This window comes from Bombina bombina, chromosome 3, assembly GCF_027579735.1.
Source record: "Bombina bombina isolate aBomBom1 chromosome 3, aBomBom1.pri, whole genome shotgun sequence".
Lineage (NCBI taxonomy): Eukaryota > Metazoa > Chordata > Amphibia > Anura > Bombinatoridae > Bombina > Bombina bombina.
This window is the reverse complement of record NC_069501.1, coordinates 1,253,675,402-1,253,687,568: the sequence shown is the minus strand read 5'-3', so window position 1 is coordinate 1,253,687,568 and position 12,167 is coordinate 1,253,675,402.

Here is a 12,167-nt window from a genome sequence, read left to right as displayed (position 1 = left end):
AGATGCACACTGTACAAGGCACACACACACACTGACTGAGATGCACACTGTACAAGGCACACACACACTGACTGAGATTTACACTGTACAAGGCACACACACACACACTGACTGAGATGCACACTGTACAAGGCACACACACACACTGACTGAGATGCACACTGTACAAGGCACACACACTGACTGAGATGCACACTGTACAAGGCACACACACACACACTGACTGAGATGCACACTGTACAAGGCACACACACACACACACTGACTGAGATGCACACTGTACAAGGTACACAAACACACACTGACTAAGATGCACACTGTACAATACACACACACTGACTGAGATGCAAACTGTACAAGGCACACACACACACACTGACTGAGATGCACACTGTACAAGGCACACACACATTCACACACTGACTGTGATGCACACTGTACAAGGCACACACACACACACACACTGACTGAAATGCATACTGTACATCGCACACACACACACACACACTGACTGAGATGCACACGGCACACACCCACACACACTGACTGAGATGCACACTGTACAAGGCACACACACACTGACTGAGATGCACAATGTACAAGGCACACACACACACACAGCCTGAGATGCACAGTGTACAAGGCATACACACACACACTGACTGAGATGCACACCGTACAAGGCACACACACACACTGACTGAAATGCACACTGTACAAGGCACACACACACACACACACTGACTGAGATTTACATTGTAAAAGACACACACACACACTGACTGAAATGCACACTGTACAAGGCACACACGCACACACACTGACTGAGATGCAAAATGTATAAGGCACACACACACACACTGACTGAGATGCACAATGTACAAGGCACACACACACACTGACTGAGATGCACACTGTACAAGACACACACACACACACACACACACACTGACTGAGATGCACACTGTACAAGGCACACACACACACTGACTAAAATGCACAGTGTACAAGGCACACACACACACACACACTGACTGAGATGCACACTGTACAAGGCACACACACAAACTGATTGAGATGCACACTGTACAAGGCACACACACACACACACACACACACAGACTGACTGAGATTCCCACTGTACAAGGCACACACACACACTGACTGAGATGCACAGTGTACAAGGCACACACACTGACTGAGATGCACTTTGTACAAGGCACACACACTGACTGAGATGCACACTGTACAAGGCACACACACTGACTGAGATGCACACTGTACAAGACACACACACACACTGACTGAGATGCACACTGTACTAGACACACACACTGACTGAGATGCACACTGTACAAGGCAAACACACACACTGACTGAGATGCACACTGTACAAGGAACACACACACTGACTAAAATGCACAGTGTACAAGGCACACACACACACACACACTGACTGAGATGCACACTGTACAAGGCACACACACAAACTGATTGAGATGCACACTGTACAAGGCACACACACACACACACACAGACTGACTGAGATTCACACTGTACAAGGCACACACACACACTGACTGAGATGCACAGTGTACAAGGCACACACACTGACTGAGATGCACTGTGTACAAGGCACACACACTGACTGAGATGCACACTGTACAAGGCACACACACTGACTGAGATGCACACTGTACAAGACACACACACACACTGACTGAGTTGCACACTGTACTAGACATACACACTGACTGAGATGCACACTGTACAAGGCACACACACACACTGACTGAGATGCACACTGTACAAGACACACACACACACACACTGACTGAGGTGCACACTGTAGAAGGCACACACACTGACTGAGATGCACACTGTAAAAGACACACACACACACTGACTGAGATGCACACTGTACAAGGCACACACACACACACTGACTGAGATGCACACTGTACAAGGGGCACACACACACACACACACACTGACTGAGATGCACACTGTAAAAGGGGCACACACACACTGACTGAGATGCACACTGTACAAGGCACACAAACACACATTGACTGAGATGCACTGTGTACAAGGCACACACACTGACTGAGATGCACACTGTACAAGGCACACACACTGACTGAGATGCACACTGTACAAGACACACACACACACTGACTGAGATGCACACTGTACTAGACACACACACTGACTGAGATGCACACTGTACAAGGCACACACACACACTGACTGAGATGCACACTGTACAAGGCACACACACACACACACACTGACTAAGATGCACACTGTACAAGGGGCACACACACTGACTGAAATGCACACTGTACAAGACACACACACACACACTGACTGAGATGCACACTGTACAAGGCACACACTGACTGAGATGCACACTGTACAAGGGGCACACACACACACACACACTGACTGAGATGCACACTGTACAAGGGGCACACACACACACTGACTGAGATGCACACTGTACAAGGGGCACACACACACACACACACTGACTGAGATGCACACTGTACAAGGGGCACACACACACACTGACTGAGATGCACACTGTACAAGGCGCACACACACACACTGACTGAGATGCACACTGTACAAGGGGCACACACACACACTGACTGAGATGCACACTGTACAAGGCCAACACACACACACACATTGACTGAGATGCACACTGTACAAGGGGCACACACACACACTGACTGAGATGCACACTGTACAAGGCACACACACACACACATTGACTGAGATGCACACTGTACAAGGCACACACACACACACTGACTGGGATGCACACTGTACAAGGCACATACACACACTGACTGAAATGCACACTGTACAATGCACACACACACACTGACTGAAATGCACACTGTACAAGGCACACACACACACTGACTGAGATGCACACTGTACAAGGCACACACAAACACTGACTGAGATGCACACTGTACAAGGCACACACACACTGACTGAGATGCACACTGTACAAGGGGCACACACACACACACACTGACTGAGATGCACACCGTACAAGGCACACACACACTGACTGAAATGCACACTGTACAAGGCACACACACACACACACTGACTGAGATTTACATTGTAAAAGAAACACACACACACTGACTGAAATGCACACTGTACAAGGCACACACGCACACACACTGACTGAGATGCACAATGTATAAGGCACACACACACACACACTGACTGAGATGCACAATGTACAAGGCACACACACACACTGACTGAGATGCACACTGTACTAGACACGCGCACACTGTACAAGACACACACACACACAAACTGACTGAGATGCACACTGTACAAGGCACACACACACACTGACTAAAATGCACAGTGTACAAGGCACACACACACACACACACACTGACTGAGATGCACACTGTACAAGGCACACACACAAACTGATTGAGATGCACACTGTACAAGGCACACACACACACACACAGACTGACTGAGTTTCAAACTGTACAAGGCACACACACACACTGACTGAGATGCACAGTGTACAAGGCACACACACTGACTGAGATGCACTGTGTACAAGGCACACACACTGACTGAGATGCACAGTGTACAAGGCATACACACACACACACTGACTGAGATGAACACTGTACAAGGCACACACACACTGACTGAGATGCACAATGTACAAGGCACACACACACACACACACTGACTGAGATGCACAATGTATAAGGCACACACACACACACTGACTGAGATGCACAATGTACAAGGCACACACACACACACACAGACTGACTGAGTTTCAAACTGTACAAGGCACACACACACACTGACTGAGATGCACAGTGTACAAGGCACACACACTGACTGAGATGCACTGTGTACAAGGCACACACACTGACTGAGATGCACACTGTACAAGGCACACACACACACACACACACACACACAGACTGACTGAGTTTCAAACTGTACAAGGCACACACACACACTGACTGAGATGCACAGTGTACAAGGCACACACACTGACTGAGATGCACTGTGTACAAGGCACACACACTGACTGAGATGCACACTGTACAAGGCACACACACTGACTGAGATGCACACTGTACAAGACACACACACACACTGACTGAGATGCACACTGTACAAGGGGCACACACACACACTGACTGAGATGCACACTGTACAAGGCACACACACACACATTGACTGAGATGCACACTGTACAAGGTGCACACACACACTGACTGGGATGCACACTGTACAAGGCACAGACACACACACACACTGACTGAAATGCACACTGTACAAGGCACACACACACACTGACTGAGATGCACACTGTACAAGGCACACACAAACACTGACTGAGATGCACACTGTACAAGGCACACACATACTGACTGAGATGCACACTGCACAAGGGGAACACACACACACACACACACACTGACTGAGATGCACACCGTACAAGGCACACACACACTGACTGAAATGCACACAGTACAAGGCACACACACACACTGACTGAGATTTACATTGTAAAAGACAAACACACACACTGACTGAAATGCACACTGTACAAGGCACACACACACACACACACACTGACTGAGATGCACAATGTATAAGGCACACACACACACACACTGACTGAGATGCACAATGTACAAGGCACACACACACACTGACAGAGATGCACACTGTACTAGACACACGCACACTGTAGAAGACACACACACACACACACACTGACTGAGATGCACACTGTACAAGGCACACACACACACTGACTAAAATGCACAGTGTACAAGGCACACACACACACACACTGACTGAGATGCACACTGTACAAGGCACACACACAAACTGATTGAGATGCACACTGTACAAGGCACACACACACACACACACACACACACACACAGACTGACTGAGATTCACACTGTACAAGGCACACACACACACTGACTGAGATGCACAGTGTACAAGGCACACACACTGACTGAGATGCACTGTGTACAAGGCACACACACTGACTGAGATGCACACTGTACAAGGCACACACACTGACTGAGATGCACACTGTACAAGACACACACACACACTGACTGAGATGCACACTGTACTAGACACACACACTGACTGAGATGCACACTGTACAAGGAACACACACACACTGACTGAGATGCACACTGTACAAGGCACACACACACACACACACTGACTAAGATGCACACTGTACAAGGGGCACACACACTGACTGAGATGCACACTGTACAAGACACACACACACACTGACTGAGATGCACACTGTACAAGGCACACACACACACACACACACACACACTGACTGAGATGCACACTGTACAAGGGGCACACACACACACTGACTGAGATGCACACTGTACAAGGGGCACACACACACACACTGACTGAGATGCACACTGTACAAGGGGCACACACACACACTGACTGAGATGCACACTGTACAAGGCACACACACACTGACTGAGATGCACACTGTACAAGGGGCACACACACACACACTGACTGAGATGCACACTGTACAAGGCACACACACACTGACTGAGATGCACACTGTACAAGGCACACACACACTGACTGAGATGCACACTGTACAAGGCACACACACACTGACTGAGATGCACACTGTACAAGGGGCACACACACACACACTGACTGAGATGCACACTGTACAAGGCACACACACACTGACTGAGATGCACACTGTACAAGGGGCACACACACACACTGACTGAGATGCACACTGTACAAGGGGCACACACACACACACTGACTGAGATGCACACTGTACAAGGCACACACACACACATTGACTGAGATGCACTGTGTACAAGGCACACACACTGAATGAGATGCACACTGTACAAGGCACACACACACTGACTGAGATGCACACTGTACAAGACACACACACACACACACTGACTGAGATGCACACTGTACTAGACACACACACTGACTGAGATGCACACTGTACAAGGCACACACACACACTGACTGAGATGCACACTGTACAAGGCACACACACACACACTGACTAAGATGCACACAGTACAAGGGGCACACACACTGACTGAGATGCACACTGTACAAGACACACACACACACTGACTGAGATGCACACTGTACAAGGCACACACACACACACTGACTGAGATGCACACTGTACAAGGGGCACACACACACACACACACACACTGAGTGAGATGCACACTGTACAAGGGGCACACACACACACTGACTGAGATGCACACTGTACAAGGGGCACACACACACACACACACACACACACTGACTGAGATGCACACTGTACAAGGGGCACACACACACACTGACTGAGATGCACACTGTACAAGGCACACACACACACATTGACTGAGATGCACACTGTACAAGGCACACACACACACACTGACTGGGATGCACACTGTACAAGGCACAGAAACACACTGACTGAGATGCACACTGTACAATGCACACACACACACACATACACACACACACACTGACTGAAATGCACACTGTACAAGGCACACACACACACTGACTGAGATGCACACTGTACAAGGCACACACACACTGACTGAGATGCACACTGTACAAGGCACACACACACTGACTGAAATACACACTGTACAAGACACACACACACACACACACTAACTGAGATGCACACTGTACAAGACACACACACACACACTGACTGAGATGCACACTGTACAAGGCACACACACACACACACACACTGACTGAGATGCACACTGTACAAGAGACACACACTGACTGAGATGCAAACTGTACAAGGCACACACACACACACACACTGACTGAGATGCACACTGTACAAATCACACATACACACACAAACAGACTGAGATGCACACTGTAAAAGGCACACACACACACACACACACACACTGACTGAGATGCACACTGTACAAGGCACACACTGACTGAGATGCACACTGTACAAAGCACACACACACTGACTGAGATTCACACTGTACAAGGCACACACACACACACACTGACTGAGATGCACACTGTACAAAGCGCACACACACACACATACACTGACTGAGATGCACACTGCACAAGGCACACACACACACTGACTGAGATTAACACTGTACAAGGCACACACACACACACTGACTGAGATGCACACTGTACAAGGCACACACACACTGACTGAGATGCACACTGTACACGGCACACACACACACACGCACTGACTGAGATGCACACTGTATAAGGCTCACACACACACACACACACACACACACACACACAGACTGAGATGCACACTGTACAAGGCACACACACATACACACACACACTGACTGAGATGCACACTGTACAAGGCACACACACACTGACTGAAATGCACACTGTACAAGGCACACACACACACTGACTGAGATGCACACTGTACAAGGCACACACAAACACTGACTGAGATGCACACTGTACAAGGCACACACACACTGACTGAGATGCACACTGTACAAGGGGCACACACACACACACTGACTGAGATGCACACCGTACAAGGCACACACACACTGACTGAAATGCACACTGTACAAGGCACACACACACACACACACACTGACTGAGATTTACATTGTAAAAGAAACACACACACACTGACTGAAATGCACACTGTACAAGGCACACACGCACACACACTGACTGAGATGCACAATGTATAAGGCACACACACACACACACACTGACTGAGATGCACAATGTACAAGGCACACACACACACTGACTGAGATGCACACTGTACTAGACACGCGCACACTGTACAAGACACACACACACACACACTGACTGAGATGCACACTGTACAAGGCACACACACACACTGACTAAAATGCACAGTGTACAAGGCACACACACACACACACACACACACTGACTGAGATGCACACTGTACAAGGCACACACACAAACTGATTGAGATGCACACTGTACAAGGCACACACACACACACACACACAGACTGACTGAGTTTCAAACTGTACAAGGCACACACACACACTGACTGAGATGCACAGTGTACAAGGCACACACACTGACTGAGATGCACTGTGTACAAGGCACACACACTGACTGAGATGCACACTGTACAAGGCACACACACACACAAACACAGACTGACTGAGTTTCAAACTGTACAAGGCACACACACACACTGACTGAGGTGCACAGTGTACAAGGCACACACACTGACTGAGATGCACTGTGTACAAGGCACACACACTGACTGAGATGCACACTGTACAAGGCACACACACTGACTGAGATGCACACTGTACAAGACACACACACACACTGACTGAGATGCACACTGTACAAGGGGCACACACACACACTGACTGAGATGCACACTGTACAAGGCACACACACATACATTGACTGAGATGCACACTGTACAAGGCACACACACACACACTGACTGGGATGCACACTGTACAAGGCACAGACACACACACACACTGACTGAAATGCACACTGTACAAGGCACACACACACACTGACTGAGATGCACACTGTACAAGGCACACACAAACACTGACTGAGATGCACACTGTACAAGGCACACACACACTGACTGAGATGCACACTGCACAAGGGGCACACACACACACTGACTGAGATGCACACCGTACAAGGCACACACACACTGACTGAAATGCACACTGTACAAGGCACACACACACACTGACTGAGATTTACATTGTAAAAGACAAACACACACACTGACTGAAATGCACACTGTACAAGGCACACACACACACACACTGACTGAGATGCACAATGTATAAGGCACACACACACACACACTGACTGAGATGCACAATGTACAAGGCACACACACACACTGACAGAGATGCACACTGTACTAGACACACGCACACTGTAGAAGACACACACACACACACACACTGACTGAGATGCACACTGTACAAGGCACACACACACACTGACTAAAATGCACAGTGTACAAGGCACACACACACACACACTGACTGAGATGCACACTGTACAAGGGGCACACACACAAACTGATTGAGATGCACACTGTACAAGGCACACACACACACACACACACACACACAGACTGACTGAGATTCACACTGTACAAGGCACACACACACACTGACTGAGATGCACAGTGTACAAGGCACACACACTGACTGAGATGCACTGTGTACAAGGCACACACACTGACTGAGATGCACACTGTACAAGGCACACACACTGACTGAGATGCACACTGTACAAGACACACACACACACTGACTGAGATGCACACTGTACTAGACACACACACTGACTGAGATGCACACTGTACAAGGAACACACACACACTGACTGAGATGCACACTGTACAAGGCACACACACACACACACACTGACTAAGATGCACACTGTACAAGGGGCACACACACTGACTGAGATGCACACTGTACAAGACACACACACACACTGACTGAGATGCACACTGTACAAGGCACACACACACACACGACACACACACACTGACTGAGATGCACACTGTACAAGGGGCACACACACACACTGACTGAGATGCACACTGTACAAGGGGCACACACACACACACTGACTGAGATGCACACTGTACAAGGGGCACACATACACACTGACTGAGATGCACACTGTACAAGGGGCACACACACACACACTGACTGAGATGCACACTGTACAAGGCACACACACACACATTGACTGAGATGCACTGTGTACAAGGCACACACACTGAATGAGATGCACACTGTACAAGGCACACACACTGACTGAGATGCACACTGTACAAGACACACACACACACTGACTGAGATGCACACTGTACTAGACACACACACTGACTGAGATGCACACTGTACAAGGCACACACACACACTGACTGAGATGCACACTGTACAAGGCACACACACACACACTGACTAAGATGCACACAGTACAAGGGGCACACACACTGACTGAGATGCACACTGTACAAGACACACACACACACTGACTGAGATGCACACTGTACAAGGCACACACACACACACACTGACTGAGATGCACACTGTACAAGGGGCACACACACACACACACACACACACTGACTGAGATGCACACTGTACAAGGGGCACACACACACACTGACTGAGATGCACACTGTACAAGGGGCACACACACACACACACTGACTGAGATGCACACTGTACAAGGGGCACACACACACACTGACTGAGATGCACACTGTACAAGGCACACACACACACATTGACTGAGATGCACACTGTACAAGGCACACACACACACACACTGACTGGGATGCACACTGTACAAGGCACAGAAACACACTGACTGAGATGCACACTGTACAATGCACACACACACACACATACACACACACACACTGACTGAAATGCACACTGTACAAGGCACACACACACACTGACTGAGATGCACACTGTACAAGGCACACACACACACTGACTGAGATGCACACTGTACAAGGCACACACACACTGACTGAAATACACACTGTACAAGACACACACACACACACTAACTGAGATGCACACTGTACAAGACACACACACACACTGACTGAGATGCACACTGTACAAGGCACACACACACACACACACTGACTGAGATGCACACTGTACAAGAGACACACACTGACTGAGATGCAAACTGTACAAGGCACACACACACACACACTGACTGAGATGCACACTGTACAAAGCACACATACACACACACACAGACTGAGATGCACACTGTAAAAGGCACACACACACACACACACTGACTGAGATGCACAGTGTACAAGGCACACACTGACTGAGATGCACACTGTACAAAGCACACACACACTGACTGAGATTCACACTGTACAAGGCACACACACACACACTGACTGAGATGCACACTGTACAAAGCGCACACACACACACATACACTGACTGAGATGCACACTGCACAAGGCACACACACACACACACTGACTGAGATTAACACTGTACAAGGCACACACACACACACTGACTGAGATGCACACTGTACAAAGCACACACACACACACACACACACACACATACACTGACTGAGATGCACACTGCACAAGGCACACACACACACACTGACTGAGATTAACACTGTACAAGGCACACACACACACAGTGAGATGCACACTGTACAAGGCACACACACACTGACTGAGATGCACACTGTACACGGCACACACACACACACGCACTGACTGAGATGCACACTGTATAAGGCTCACACACACACACACACACAGACTGAGATGCACACTGTACAAGGCACACACACATACACACACACACTGACTGAGATGCACACTGTACAAGGCACACACACACACAGACACTGACTGAGATGCACACTGTACAAGGTACACACACACACACACTGACTGAGATGCACTGTGTACAAGGCACACACACTGACTGAGATGCACACTGTACAAGGCACACACACTGACTGAGATGCACACTGTACAAGACACACACACACACACTGACTGAGATGCACACTGTACTAGACACACACACACACACACACACACTGACTGAGATGCACACTGTACAAGGCACACACACACACTGACTGAGATGCACACTGTACAAGTCACACACACACACTGACTAAGATGCACACTGTACAAGGGGCACACACACACTGACTGAGATGCACACTGTACAAGGCACACACACACACACACACACACACACACACACACACACTGACTGAGATGCACACTGTACAAGGGGCACACACACTGACTGAGATGCACACTGTACAAGACACACACACACTGACTGAGATGCACACTGTACAAGGCACACACACACACACTGACTGAGATGCACACTGTACAAGGGGCACACACACACACACACACTGACTGAGATGCACACTGTACAAGGGGCACACACACACACTGACTGAGATGCACACTGTACAAGGGGCACACACACACACTGACTGAGATGCACACTGTACAAGGGGCA